This window comes from Miniopterus natalensis, chromosome 7, assembly GCF_054644295.1.
Source record: "Miniopterus natalensis isolate mMinNat1 chromosome 7, mMinNat1.hap1, whole genome shotgun sequence".
Taxonomy (NCBI): domain Eukaryota; kingdom Metazoa; phylum Chordata; class Mammalia; order Chiroptera; family Miniopteridae; genus Miniopterus; species Miniopterus natalensis.
Window position 1 is genome coordinate 31,390,910 of NC_142087.1, and position 15,745 is coordinate 31,406,654.

The following is a 15,745-nucleotide window of genomic DNA, read 5'->3' on the forward strand; positions in this document are numbered from 1 at the left end:
ATACAAACATAATAAGTTTATTGAATTTGAAAGAACTGACTCAGAGAGCTCAGGATCCCAGGAGGAGCCTTTGGAAAGACGCCAGGATCAGGCGGAGCCCTAGCAGGTGGATGGGGCTGCAATCAGATTAGTCGCCTGGGGGACGGTTTAATTCAGGTGCTGTTCCCAAAGTTCCCATCGTCTCGGGGACCTGGCAGTGACCTTGAACTAGCAGAAGCAGCAGAACAGGGAGGAGAGGTCCTGGAGGGACGGTCTTGAGGGAGGGCCGCTTCCAGTGGGAGGTGACTGAAGGAATTAGGAGGATGAAGCCCCCGGCCCCCTCCTCCCTCCCGCCATCTGCTGGGGTCTCAGGGGCCCACAGGGAGCGAGAGGGTCCCTGTCCACGGGCTCCTGCAGGCCAGCGTCCTGACGTGAGACAAGGTGAAGGCACCGCACAGCTGCTGCCAAACACAGTTTTTAAAAAATGGAAAACAAGACATTCTGTTGGTAAAAGTATGAAGACTGGTGTTTACGTTCTTTGCTTAAACGTATGCGTTTCCAGCTAAAAAAGACAGAATGGCTCTGACTCATTTTTATGAAGCTAAAAATGATAGAAACTGAACGTTTAAACTAAAAACGCTCACTCCTTTTAAAAGCACAGTCTTATATTTGGAAAGAAATTTAACTAATGGGGTGCTAAGAGCAGGCTGCGGGCCAAGAGGCTGGTAAAAGGATTAACAACTTCAAGGCTAAAGGGTTATTATGTTTTCATGAGTCAGTTTTAAATCTCCGAATAGCAAAAGCCCAGATTTTAGAAAGGGGTCAGCACCTCCCCGACCCCACTCATTTATTAAGGAACTATTTACGAATCCCCTTGTTTTTTAAAAACACATTTTCCTAATTTGGAAGATGCATGTAAAATTTTATTGAAATTTGAAAAAGTGATTTAAAAAGACATCAAATAATAAAATGGAAGAGTTCAATGTTTTATCTTAGTTATTTTTGAAGAATGTTTTGTTTTTCTTCATGGAAATTAGCATAATTATAGTAATAAAAAAAATAGAAACTTTGGGACATAGCATATACTAGTTCCTTGCAATAATTTGCATTTCTCCACTAAATAGAAGTACATAAATTCCAATGTAAGTGTAATAGGAACTTAGGATTGTCATTGAAATATTTTAGGGTATGAGTTAGAATTTTATAAACAGATAATACTTCCCTATCTTTTTAGGTTCACGTCCTGCATTAGTAATAGTACGCATCTTGAAACATGCTAGGGGCAGGACTTTACCTCTAATTTTACATTGCTATAATAACAAACACTGATTTGGATTTTATTTCCAAGGTTTTTGTTTTGTTTATCTTAATCTATCTTGCTTATTTTCGGTAAAGATCAACTTTTTCTCCACCTAAATCTTCTCCCCGAACTCGGGTCTAACTTTCAGACTAATCTTGCTTATATTTTATTTGTTCCAAGTGTTCTAATTTTACCCCAATCTTTTTATTTTTTCACTATAAATCAAATCCAGACCCTTCGTCCCACCATTTGAGGGCCACCATGCCCTGAAGTCCCTCACTCAGCTCCATACTTATTTGTATACAACATCAAATCTAACTTCTAATTGCCTTAAACTATTATTAAGGGTACTGTATATACTTTCATTGCAAATACTTGCAAATATTGCAAATACTGTACTTGTATATTTGGGTCATATGGTCCCTTCCCTCCATCACTTTTTTTTCAAGTCTAACTTCTTCAAATCTTTAAGTTTAAGAGAACTCTCCTGTTGCCATTTCTCTAGGCAGTCAATAAATCCTACCCTAATAGTCCATAAAATACTAGCTTCTTTCTTTGTATCTGTCTCTGTTTTGGTCAGTACCACACACTAAACACTTAATAATGTATTTTATACTATTTTATCGCTGTTTTGTTATGTTTATCATCTCACCTTCTCTAGAAAAATGACCCTGTAGCACCTAACACATTATTGATCACATGGAAGATACTTAATATTTGCTGGGATTTTTAATTCACTGATTGTTATTGGTTGTATGCATGCCAGTGTAAGTTCAGTTTTTGTCTTCTGCATTGTCCAGCATACATCATACGTTGCCTCCAACCCATTTAATGCTTACCTGTAGATTTGATCCCATTCTACATTTTAAAACAATCTGTTGCTGTCATGATGGCCATCACCATCATCAGGAGGCTAAACGGAAGCCCAGATCAATAGATTCCTCGTTTAATGGGCCATATCTTGCTGGGACATCCACAGGCTAACTTTTTCCACCTCCTGGGCTGTTCCCTCCCTCACCTGAAATGCTGCTGAGGACGCCTCTCACCTGCTGCTCCGCCCCAAGGGCCGCCTCTTTCTCCGGCACCAGCACCTTCAGGGGAAACTGCGCTGCGTTTCTCTTGATCAGTCCTGTCCTTCTGGTGGCCTCACAGAAGGCCCCTAGACGGCTAGTAAACGTCCTCTAAGTGAGCAGAGCCTTCCTGGCGTTCTCACGGGGCTCCTCTGCTGCTCTTTTGACTTGTGCTGATTCCAGTCTTCATCACCTGCCTGAGCAGACCTGGATTTTGATTTGATTTTTTAAAAGAAATTTATTAATATCCATTGCCTTCAACTTGTTTCCCCCAATAAACACCTTGCAATTGACTTTTTTTCAGTATCTGGAGTTTCAGGTTTAATAAACACTTAGTTCATCCCATTCCCGACTGAGTCCAGTGCAGATGCCAGCCCCTGAGAGCGAATGGAGGCCGATCGGACATGCAGCCAAAGGGAAACTAAGGCAGGTTTAGCATACTTTCCATCCAAAGGTTATATCACAAACCCCGTCCTAATCGTGTTACCCTTTGAGCAAAATTCAGTTCACACGTGAATTTCTATGACACCCTATTACAGCAAGAGAGCCCGCGCCACCCCTTCATAGAGGAATTCGTTCGAAAATAACAGGAAATGTCTGTTCTCAATGTAGCTCAGCTCCACCTTGATCAGGAGCTAACTCTGACTTTCAGGTAGGTTCTCAGCTCTTTACATCATCGAATATGTACATTATTGTTTTTATTTAATCCTAGCGTGGTTATATACCTAAGTATAAAACTTTGGGGAAATGCCTTTCGTTTTCATCTCTTCTTTTTGGTCCAAATATGTTTAATTCTAACAAGACCCTCCTGCTTGTGTTTCTTTATTCACAATGGGAGCAATTATTTTCCACAAATGTATTCAAGAGGTGAAGCGTAAGTTTAAGCGATGGCATTTTCTCTATGATTTCTTGAGTCCTCTGAGCCTACAGCATGCACAATAGTAGGTGCAGGATTCTGAAATGCTCTCATTTGGGGGGAAGTGTTAAATCCATTTACATGCTTTTTCTGCTTCCTTTTACCTTTGGCTACAAAGATATTTCTGAAATGGTTTATGTTCTAAAAAGATGCATTCTGTGCCATTACCACAGGCTTTGCATTATAGATGACATGGAGAGAGAGAAAGCAGAGGAAACCAAAACAAGGAAAAACAAGGGATTTAAAAAGCCAGGGGGCAGCGAAGTGCACGGAATCCCTGTACTTCTTTTTAAAAGAAGTGTAACTTGTGAGTACTGTTTTTAAAAGAGAGACAATGATTAAAAATGACTTAAACTTGCTTTACATTGTCATTTCTCAACCCTTTTTGCTTCCTTCTTGGCATAAAAGACAAATAAATATTCAAATCATTCATTTAACATTAAACACCCAAGGTTCTAACACTGCCATTTTGGTTGTTCTACAACATAGTAATAACGTTAAGAACCTGTCAGAAAACAGGCATGAATGTGTTCCTCGTGTTTTTAAATAAGACAGGGGCTTCCTAGAAAACTTTCCATTTCCACATTTACTCAGACCGTCCTGTGGGCCAGTTCAGTGTGTTTCTGTGCTGAGATTTCATCAAGGCCGACGTTTTCATGATCACATCAGTTTCCTCAGCCTGCTGGAACACAGACTTTTAATGCATATTAAATGTATTTAATTGATGTGGAGTTACCTATGGCAGGAGAAGAAATGTAAAGTTTCATTTTCACGTCCAGTTCAGGAACTTCAACAAGGGGGAGAGCGTGGAAAGCCTGTCACTGTCCTGCTCCCCCGCTGAGTGATTCTGTTCTGAAGCCTACTTCTGCCTTGGTCAGGATTTGGCCCGTGATGGCACTTACAGAGAATAATTTGTAATTTCCCGCATCGAATTGTCCCCCTAAGGAAAAGGAGTGAAGGGATGTTTTTCCCCCATTGGTGAAAGTAGTAATTACAAACACATTTGGACTCGGTGATTAATGTTTTTACTCATTCAGTCATTTTTATTAATAGAATAATAGAGCCTATTCTGCAATTGGAAGGGCTTTAATTATTTGGAGGTTGAAAGTCAGCTGTGTGTGTGTGTGTGTGTGTGTGTGTGTGTCCGTGTGTATGTGTGTGTGTGTGTGTAAAACCACTGGCTTTGTATGTTGGTCTTTTACCAAACTGAAAAGTGTGGGGTATCATTAAGCTTTTTCTTCATTAGATCGTCTCCAGACACAACTTTAATAAGATGAAGTTTCATACACCACGAAGTCACCTTTTTAAAGTGTGCAGTTTAGCCCGGCCAGCGTGGCTCAGCGGTTGAGCATTGCCCTAGGATCCAGGAGATCGCAGTTGGAGTCCTGGTCGGGGCACAGGCCCGGGTTGCGGGTTCGATCCCCAGCAGGCGGCGTGCAGGAGGCAGCCGATCAGTGACTCTCATCATTGGCGTTTCTCTCTCCCTCCCTCTCCCTTCCTCTTCTGAAATCAATAAAAACAAAAAACAAACAAAAAAATTAAAATAATAATAATTTAAAAATAAATAAAGTGTGCAATTTAATGTGTTTATTATATTCACACAGTTGTGCAACCATCATCACACTCTAATTTTGGAACAATTTTCTCATTCCTAAAAAACCCCAAAAACCCAGGGGCCCTTCAGCCACCCTCATCCCCCATCCCTGCTTCAGTCCTAGGCACCTGCTGATCGATGGAACGTTCATTTTGCTGCTTTCCTCCAAGATTCAGATGAAATATATTTTACTTAGTTTCAAATTTATTTTACCAAACTATATTTCTTTGGTCAGGATATTCATTTTCTATTTCTGCTATAACAAATCTCCATACTTTTAGAAGCTTCAAAAACCAAGACAAAAATGATCTCCCACATCCGTACGCCCTAAGTCTGGAGGGCTCGGCCGGCGCCCTGTGCAGGCCTCCCAGCCAGGATGAAGGCGTCAGAGGCTCGGAGGCTCCATGGGGACTCTGCCCCAGGCTCACTCAGGGCGCCCCGGAATTCAAGCCCACACAGCTGTGGGGCTGAGGTCCCTGTGTCCCCGCTGGCCAGGGTTATTCCCACCTTTCAGAGGCTGCGTTCCCTGGCCCATGGCCCTCTCCATCTTCAAGTCCAGAGGTTCCCCGTCTGTCACCTGTCCTCTGCCCGCCTCTTCTGCCTCCAGCCTGAGGAAGTCCTCTGCTTTAAACGACTGGGTGGATTGGACGGGCCCTCCCTGAGAATCCAGCCTAACCTCCTACTTTAAATCCCTTAATCCAATTAGACCTGCGAAGTCCCTTTTGCCAGGCAACATATTTGTGGGTTTTGCTGATTAGAGTGTGGACATCTCCTGGGGGCCATTCTGACTTTCCCAGTTAGCAGGATTTTTTTAAATTTGCTACTTCTAGGAGGATGACACAGAGCACTGAGCACAAAAACTTAACTTTAATGAGCCTCCTATGCATAGGTTTTTAAGTCATAAAACTGGTTTTAAAAACATGCGATGTTTGTATTTCTTTAACTGGTGTTATTTTGAAGCCTGAAGTCTCTGCCTAACCCCTTGCGATTCACTTCATGGAAATACTTTCTGGTCAACTTAGTCCAGTTCATGGCTATTTTTCAGTCAAGTTTAAGATGCCTCATCTTATGAATTCTCCGTTTCCTTGTGTTCGCCTCTGCTCACCGACTACCCCAATCCCACAGCGTTGGCTCTACTACCAGAGGAAAATGAACCACCTCATTTGGAAAGAGGGTGGGCCCCAGGTTTGGCGTGATTTTCAAAATGTCCGTTTCCCCCGTTTACTCGCCTGGCCTCAGCTACTCCTGTCTTCACATAGTTTGCATCCTGGGCCTTGGCAATTAGATTGCAATTCAGATCCACGGCGGGGTGGTCCAAGGATCTCTGATCTCCCGGGCCTGGCAGGCGGGCTACAAGGTGCCGACTTGGCCTGTCAGCTCAATTTCTCAACTATCTCTATTCTTTCCTTGGGACCCATATAAAATCTACAGGATCCATTCTTTGTCAACACAGACTATCCGAAAAACCAGAGTGGCTGTCAGCCCCTGGAAAGAGCTTCATCATCTCCAAGCCCTAAAAGACCCCCCAATCTTTGTGGGGCCTCATATAGTGTTTCTCTTTCTTATTTTCTCAGGACCCACCCTGTGGGGGGACAGAAGAACCACAACTTCAGACAGCTCCCCAATCTCCTATGTCTGGCACCCCCTCCTCTCCCGCTCCAGGGCTCTCTATGTGATGGACGACACACAACACAAGCTCTCGCCCCTTCCACAGCCAGGCAAGTCCATCCGAGCTCACAGCAGAAGCAGCGCCCTCGGGATGAGCTCAGGAGCGGCCCGGGGCCTGCACACCCCGGGGTACACGCGGAGGCGAAAGGAGCCAGCAGAGCGGCCTCTTGAGCCTGGCAGGCAGGCGGGGTTGGCTCATCCGCTCATATTTTCAAATTTTATAACCCAACGGCATATAAAATATCTACATTTAAAGGCTTGTTTTATCTTTTCTTTTGGAATAGTAAATCCTTTCGACGGTGCAAGTTATTTCAGAATTTGTAATTACTTCGTTTGAAATTAGTAAATCCATAGTTATATGCATGCAAAATGAATGGCAGTTGTATTCAACAAACTTTTGTATATTAGTGACAGTTTTTAAAGTATTGCTTAATTAAAAAAATAAGATATTGCTTAATTTAAAATAAATGCACGCATCCCTTTGATTTCTTAAACCTCTTTTTCAAATATTTACTCCTCACAATTCACACTTCAAGGGAATTTACTTTACTTAGCTGAGTGCAACCCAGGCTTGCTCAGAATAGTTACAGAAGATTATCTGTTTTCTCAATTTCCTTTGCTAATTAAAATTCCCCTCATTCCCTTCTCCAAATACTTCCAAAGTAAAACTGATTTAGGAGCATCAGCAGTTATTTGTTGCTGCATAAACAATAACTCTAAAACTTGGTAGCATAAAAAGCAATATATTATACGCACGATTCTGTGGGTCAGAGGGCTGAGCATCTGGATCACACTCTACGAATGCGTGTCATGACAGTGGCGGCCTTGTCACCGAACGTGGTACCCTCCCGGATGATGCTGGGGCCACTGTTAAACGTTAGCTATTCCCCGTTGCAAGCGCAGTCAAATCCTGATTCTTTACAAAGCTCCCAAACTGTGTTTGCAAACCTTTCTTTCATCCAGGTCTCCATCCTATCAGTAGCTTTCTATTCCAGTCTTACCCAATTTCATCTCATTCTGAATGTGCCATATACCTTTCATTTTCTGTCACTTGGCTTAAACAATTTCTTCATTCTTAAATGCTTGGAATATTTTTTTTAACCTTATCATCAATTACCCAAAGCTTACAGCATTCAAATAAAATTCACTTTTCTATAATTTTCATATTCCATATCAGGACTAACCTATCCTTTTTAAAAACACCTCTGATTTTTTGCACCTCTACTGTTTTTATTTTTTAATATAATGTAGCCTATTTATTATTGTTTCCTACCTTATAGTTTTTAAACTATCTTAATGCCAGCTACATACATGCCTAGTCTCCAGCACTCTAGCACTGATATCTTAACATAATTAATGTTAACATATGAATACATGAAGGAAGATATCTAGTACTCTCATGTAATATTATACTCACCACTGACGTTCGAGGAAGGTGAGACACTTAAGACCCTAAAAGAGAGATTATAAAGCAGCATGAAATTAGACCTCTGGGGAGACACTTTAGAAGACCCATCGAATAGCTATAGTTAGAGTGATGATTTTTTTCTACTTTTCAATATAAAATCTGCAAACATACTCAAGATCACCTGAATGTTTGAGTGTCTGATAATTACTGTCCTTTAATTTTTCTTTAATATGCATAGCATTTCCTCTGAGCTTAAATACAAAATAAGCTTCAAAGTATGTATTTAGTAATTATTTTTCCTTCATTGTCATTTCACTTATTGTTTTCAAATGGCCATGGACCAAGTTCAGAAGAAGTGAGAAAACAGAACAATTCAATATCAAAATGATTTATTGTAGGACATACTTTGATGGGAAAAAAACATAAAAGAACAAAGAGTTAGAAAACACACACCCTGTATGGAAATGAAAAACAATAATACTTAGAGTGGAAATCACTTTGTTAGAGTAAATCAGCTCTGCTGCAAAACAAATAATTTATCTGTCAGTTTAATGTGCCGCTTGGATTGAAAATTACCTAGTAATCTCTGGCCAAATAGTTAGACTCCTGTAAAATAGTACAGCAAGCCAAATTCTCTTTTCCAAATGATAATTATTTAGCCATCCAAAGAAAGTATGGCTTCACTCCAAACCCCCAAAAGATCTTTCTCGCGATTTTCCTCTGAGTCTTGTCGGAGGCCTCAAGTAGCACCCCCTGGTTTAGACCCCTCTAGCCCCCTGAACCTGTAAAGACTTCCCTTTATTGGAGTAAACGGCCTTTCCGGGCCTGTGATGAATGAGCTGGAGAAGGTCACCCATTTGGGGATTATGTGCACACAAAACCTAAAGGGTTACACTGATCCTCCTACCACTTTGTGAGGGTGTGAGGTTCAAGATGCAGCTTTGTGCTGGTCACATTTCTGCGGCTGTCCCTGTATGCCCGGAGTCGCTGCAAATACCAAACTTCAGAAAGGTAATGGATCTTCATAAGGCTCAGCCTTCTGCGTCTTCCATGCGTAAAGGACCTGTCACTTCACAGTTGATATAAATTTGACAAGGGCGATGTCCTAGGAAACTTTGGAGAACAGGGCAAGGAGCTTCGCATGACCTTGAGGCAGGATCCTAGAAGTGTGTTGCTGTTATTTTGGGTAAAAATGAAACACTTTTGGTCATTCAAGTGAAAAATAACAGAAAGACATGGCTTCACTACATCCATAGCTCTGTACCAAGTGCCAGCGAGGCTGTTTCAATAACGACATAACATTCGGAGCAGCTATAAATGAGGCTGCTCTTGGCTAGGTTCTGGGTCCTGTGTAGACATCCTTCAAAGACCAAGCAAGGAAGGTGAAGGAGAACTTCAGAGAAATTACCATATTTGCATTTTGCATGTCTTTAGTCATGTTGTTTATTGAGGTGAATTTAAGAAAGAGATTAAAGAGATTGCTCAGGAAAAGTTAAGTTCAGTGTCAGAGGATTTTTCAGTTAGTTTGAATTTTTCCTCCCTCAAAAACATGGAGCCAGAGAGTCCTGAAAAGATTATTTTTTCAACAATATTTAAAGAAAATAAAATAATGCCACCACCACCAAACTCCTCAAATATAGCTACTAGAATGTCTTCATTATTTCGTTCAGATGAAATTTATGGCAACAGGTTGTAGAAGAATTGAGAGATGTTTACAGAAGTCTCTGTAATACTGAGCAAGAGTTGCTCCATATTAACACTGGGATATTTCCTTTTCTCAAGTTAATACAGTTTAGTATATGTCAAATGAAGCAGAGACACCAATGGGGAAAAATAGATTAGTCAAAAATGGTACAGATATAATTGCCTATCCTTCCAGAAAAACATAATTAATTTTGTCTAACTTCACTTGATTGAACAAAATAAATTGCAGGTGAACTAAAAAATTAAATGTAATAAGTTAAGCATAAAAAACGTCACTCACTGGTACCTTTTAGACTGCTCTGCAGCATTAACATTTTAAAATATAATATATTTTTTTCCTATTTAGATCATATAATTCTTGATCCCAGCTCTACCTTGCCCACTTCCAGGATTAACTGTAGAGTTTTCCGCCCACATAGATAACCTTGTCTTTAGATTAGTTTAATGTAAACAGGAGTCGTCAAGACCAATCCATCTCGCCACATTGGAGATGTTCTTTTCCTAAGTACATAGAATATAAAAAATAAACCATCAAAACTTTATTTTATTTTATTTATTTGTATTGTGGTAAAAACACTTAAAATGAGACCTACGCGCTTCATAAAATGTTAAGTGAACAAATAACATTATTGTTAACTCTAGGCCCAATGTTGCATAGCAGGTCTCTGGAACTTACTCAAGTTACATGACTGTAGCTTGGTATCTGTTGAACTACAACTTCCCATTTTACCCCCTTCCCTGCCAATCACCATTCTATTCTCTATTTTTATGGATTTGACTATTTTAGATGCCTCATATGAGTGGAATCAAGCCGTATTTGTCCTTTTGTTACTGGCTTATTTCACTTAGCATGATGTCCTCCACGTTCATCTATGCATCGTCGCATGTGTCAGGATTTCCTTCATTTCAAACACTGTTAAACTACTCTCTAGCCTTATCACACTTGGGCAACCTTTCTCAACAAGACTTGCTAAAAATAATACACACCAAAAAAAAATCTAGAGCTACTCTTTCCCAGTAAAAATCTTCAAGTCATTTCTGAGAGCGAAGAACACATCAAAGCATTTTGAACTTCCTGTCACTAGGCCATGAGCCCGTCTTTCTACCCACTTCTTGCCCATTCCTATCCAGTGGCACCTCACCTTAGCAGCTCAGCTCTCTGATGTAGAACACGGTTAAAGTCATTTTAGAAAAAGCAAAGTACAACTCCCTCACTTGAATTTTCCTTATTGATCGTGACAGTAATATCTTCAAAAGTTTGCATCAGGCTGGAAAAGCTTGACCTCTATGAGCCCGAATTTTCTGTGACCGGCTCTTATCAAAATGTCCTGTAAGTTGTGTTCTGACTTTGTTCTTTACTGTTTCATTCCTGACTGACCGACCTCATCTCTCTATATCCTGACAAATGTCTTTTTTACTCCACAATTCTCTAACAATATCTCTTAAGTCTGCCAAAGCAGTTTGTCTAGAAACTACGTCCTTGATTTTGTGTGTTTTTCATCTCCTGCCCTTCTTCAGGCCATGACTGCTTGACTGCATTTTCCAATGATGATCTGCAATGATGAAATTAGAGAAACTTACAAAGTCAGTTTGGCTGCTACACCAAAAATACTGTAGATTTAGTGTCTTACACAACAAATTTTTATTTCTCACAGTTCTGAAGGTTGGAAGTCTGAGATCAGGTGCCAGCATGGTTGGGTCCTTAGTGAGTCCCCTCTTCTTGGTTTACAGACAACAATCTTCTCATTATAACTTCACCTGGTGGAGAGCAGAAAAAAAGACAAAGCTAGCTCTCTCCTGTCTTTTTTTCTAAGCTACTAAATCCCATCATGAGGGCCCACCCTTATGATCCACTTACATGTTAAGGGCTTAACCTCCAAATACCAACCAATTGGAGGTTCTGGTTTCAACATGTAAATGTGAGGCAGGGTAGGGGGAAGCACACAAAATGCTGTCCACCACAGAGAGCCAGTCATCTGAAAATAAAGGATGCTGTACAGGGACCAAGTATTCATGACAGAGTTACAAGCCAAGGTAAAATATCGATCCATTCATCTATTAGGTTTCTCTTAGTTACCTTCTAACAACTGTCAATCGCTACTCTCAGTCATCTTTATTTCAAACATACATTTTCAACCATGGTGCTTACTCAATTTCTACTTGGCAGGTGAGCCAGAGAGCTAAACACATCCTTTTGGCCATTTGCAACATCCAGGCCAACGTTTGCTTGGATGACTAACTTAAATAAAACCTGTACTGCAGTCTTTTCATAACACCAACAGAGACATTGAGTGTGAGACAATGTGATCCTGAAAGGGAAAAAGCACTTAATTTAAAATATATATATAAATGGAAACGAAGCAGGATTTGGCAGGAAGCCCAAAAAACAGTATAAAAACTAACAAGTAAACCTAGTTATAAAGCTAAAAGTGGTGGCCATGAAAAGACTCATCTAAGTTATTTTTTTTTACAATGTGATTTGACTGTAAGGCTAAAAACAAGAGCTGCACATAAATGCTATAACCTATTTAGCAAATCCATTTTATGTGCATATGAAAAAAATAATTTATCTCTGGGAGAAAGAAGTTAAATGAGTAAAGAGGGAAGATCAAAAGGAACTCTGGAATCAGGGGTATCAGGAATGAACTCATGATAGGTGATGGATGGATGGATGGATGGATGGATGGATGGATGGATGGATGGATGGATGATGGACGGATGGACGGATGGACGGAGGTGGATATGGCGGGTTAGCACATGCATGCATACATCTTCCATCTCTGGGCTGAAGTGCCTGGAAGCAATGGCTCCTGGATAATGAATTTCTGTCTAGGGCGGAGGTTGCCTGGAGCCCCAGCATTGCCTTTGACCGTGTGGATGGAGGGAATGGGTGGGATCAACACCACTGACATTCATAATCAGCATAAGTGGAGATGCTGCTCCCCAACAAATTTGCTCACAGAATTTAGCATCACTGAAATGGCATCAATGACTCCAAATAGTTTATAAATCTCAGAACAAAGAAACCTTTGAAGATCAATGACAAAGTCCCACAGCCCCTTTCATCTTTATATGAATGTCTTAGCACTGTTCCTGTGTCAGCAACATATTTCTACCACATATAGTTGGTTTTATTTTTTAATCTGGTTACATTTATCTGTATCTGCTCCTTTGTGCTTTCTGTATTTAGGAGTTTCTCACATTATTGTTTGCTTTATTTTTTATTGTTCCTCAACAATAAAATACAGTCTATATATTTGTAAATATTGCTTACTTTTCTGGTCTTTCATGGAATTATCAGGCTAAGCTGCTCATCCTCTCACTGGCCCTTGTAAACAATTCAGCCTTTATTTCTCATTCTGATACATAACTCGCACCTTAATCCTCTATTCAAGGCATAAACGTTAACATCCAGTAATTTTAAAGCATAAACAGATTTGAAGTGTGTGGTAAAAATGCATATGAAACCTGGAATACAGTTCTATATTTTGATGTTTCCTAAAGTTATTATGATTGCTATTGATGAAACAATGATTAAAATAACTGTGCCTAGTGTGTATGCTGTTGTGATCATTACAAATAGAAGATTCAAAAATATGGTAATCCAAAAGAAAAAAAATATTCTAGAAAGGAAACTGGCAGTGCCAATGGTGAAAGTTTTGACTGACTTCCCTGAATTATCTGGTTAATGCACTTAAAATTTTTATTTATTTCACTTCTATTTTATTTATTTGCATGAACATGACTTTTAATTTAGCTCAGTATGAATGTGCCTCTAATGCATTTTATAAATTTAAAATGGACAATCAGTATTTCTGGGTTTTAGCAGCTCACCCAGCCAAGCATTGTAAGATTTTCCATTTGTTCTAAAGTGATGGTGTGCTTGCTCATGTTGACTCACACTGTAATTAGGGAAACATTTAGACATAAGAAGCTTAAAACAACTCTGTTTTCTTCTCCCTTTCCAGCAAGGCTATAAATAACTAATTTGGCCTTTCGAATCAGTTTTAGCAAATTTACTTCAAATAGCCTATAGACTGTTTTTCATGCATTGGAAGGTGTAATTAATACTAAATATGCACGACTTTTAACCTCACAGTTAAATTAAGAAATTACCCAAACTATGTAGCTTGTGTTAAAGGTCTAAGCAATACAAAACTACCAAGGTAAATCTTAAGGAACATAAAGATTTTGCTTATGATGTAATATAACATATCCCAGCGTTTTTCCTAGGCAGTGAATCATTGCTGCCAAAAAGCAGTATAGAGATGGAAAATCTGAAAAATGACGAAGCATTATAGGAGAGAAGCATGAGGTTAAGTGAACTGGCAAGTCCAGAGTGAAATCGCTTCCGTGTAAACGCCAGACACAGATGTGAGGAAACGGGAGCATTAATTCTGGACAAGGGCTGTTCATCAAGCATAGCTCTTATGACCTGCCTTGTAAAACTGCTCGGGTTCATGAATTAATTTCATAGATCTGCATCATTCTATCATAAAGCATTTAGCACCCCCGCAAACACACATATTTCTTCCCTTCCAATATAAAAAGGTATATTTTTCTAGTGTGTAGCATGATAGAAGATGACAGGTAACAGAAAACATTTTTTATTGGTAAACTGTTATCCTTAAAAGATCTCAATATGCTTTAAAAATGTGATTAAACCTTACAATAAGAGTAATAATGAAATACTCTAAGGAGGAACTTTATTACAAACCTCATTTTTGCAGAGATGATGCTTTGAAATGTGGCTTATTTTCCCACGGTCAGGGACATTTCGAGTCCAGAAGCTGATGTGCTGCGTAATAGGAAGAACAGGGCTGGTCTCCGAAGGGCGCAGAATATGCTGCTACCGAGGTGATGCGATTTTAGAAAATTAGACCCCTGCTTCCAAAGTATGCCTTCCTAACTTGCTCAGTGATGGCTGAAATTCTTCCCAACGCGGCCAAATCTTTTCATTCCAGAGTTAATTGAAAATCTTAAACTTGCAAGTAACCTGGAAGGCTTAAAGGAGTGTAAAGGAGTCCAGATTGCCTTGGTCCGGATTTCAGCACTGGAGGAAGTCAGTGAGAACAGGGGAATTCTAGACCCCCCGGATGGCGATGGAGTTTTCACAACCCAGGGAAGGAATTCAGAAGAAGAGACCCCCAGGGACTCAGAGAAGGGTCCCCACTTAAACATTTTGCATATTTGCATCGGAGCTTTGCCTCCCATTGCCATAACCCTGACTCAGGGATGCTTGGTAAGAACTTGGCTTTGGCTAAAACATGATAAAGAAAGGGACCATTGGACCATACAGCTCATCAGTGAAGATTACGGATGTGCATTGAACAAATGTGTTTTCTTACTTGTAGAAGTTGTATAAATCATATAACTCTCTCGTTATATCATTGTCACCATCCGGGTTTTACCCATCCTTTAGAAAGTGCTGTGAATGATATTGCAGATGCTAAGGACAAGAGAGGCAACGCAGTCTTAGAGAAATCTGAGATGGGAATGAAAGAAGTGACAGCTAGTAGGACAATGAAACTTCTATTCTCTCCTTAATTCATTACACCTTCTTTGCCTAACCCATCCTTACTATATTCAATTAAACTGATTTGAATACATGACTATTTTTGAATAAATAATAAATCTACATGATACAGCCAGCAGAAGAGATGAAGTTAAATGAAGTAAAACTGGTCCTTACTTTTCAAATATTTCCTAGATGAGTTGGGAGAAGGGCTGTGAGACGCAGATAACTACCATATAAAGCTAAATCATTATAAAACTTCGTATCTGTATAATGCTTTCATTTTAATATTCAATTACACAGTAATATTCAAGTCCATAATGATAAATTGTACATTTTTAATTTTTATAATAAAATGAAAAAACTGAAAATCAGAGAGCTAAGATTTTCTTCTGTGTTAAATTCCAGGGTATTTGATTTACGTGCTATTAAGCACCAAAATGTGGCCAAAAGTATGATATTAGTAACTTATTATTACAAATAGTAATACTTCTTGGCCTGATAGGATTCAATCTTTGGGGGAAAATATGAATGAACATATAAAGGCACTCTAGTCTGAAGGGATGCCATATAAAATGTATGCACAGCAGA

At 39.7% G+C, this 15,745-nt stretch overlaps 1 long non-coding RNA gene across 1 annotated transcript; it reads right to left on the reverse strand.

The window, feature by feature from the left end:
* Nucleotides 1-10,412: 10,412 nt before the first annotated feature.
* On the reverse strand, nucleotides 10,413-14,694 carry LOC107536316 (uncharacterized). Its single transcript, XR_001603119.2, has 4 exons — nucleotides 14,357-14,694; nucleotides 11,498-11,615; nucleotides 11,293-11,397; nucleotides 10,413-11,192 (listed from the first exon to the last, which is right to left on the reverse strand). It is a non-coding gene; the product is annotated as an uncharacterized LOC107536316 (long non-coding RNA).
* Between the last annotated feature and the right edge of the window lie 1,051 nt (nucleotides 14,695-15,745).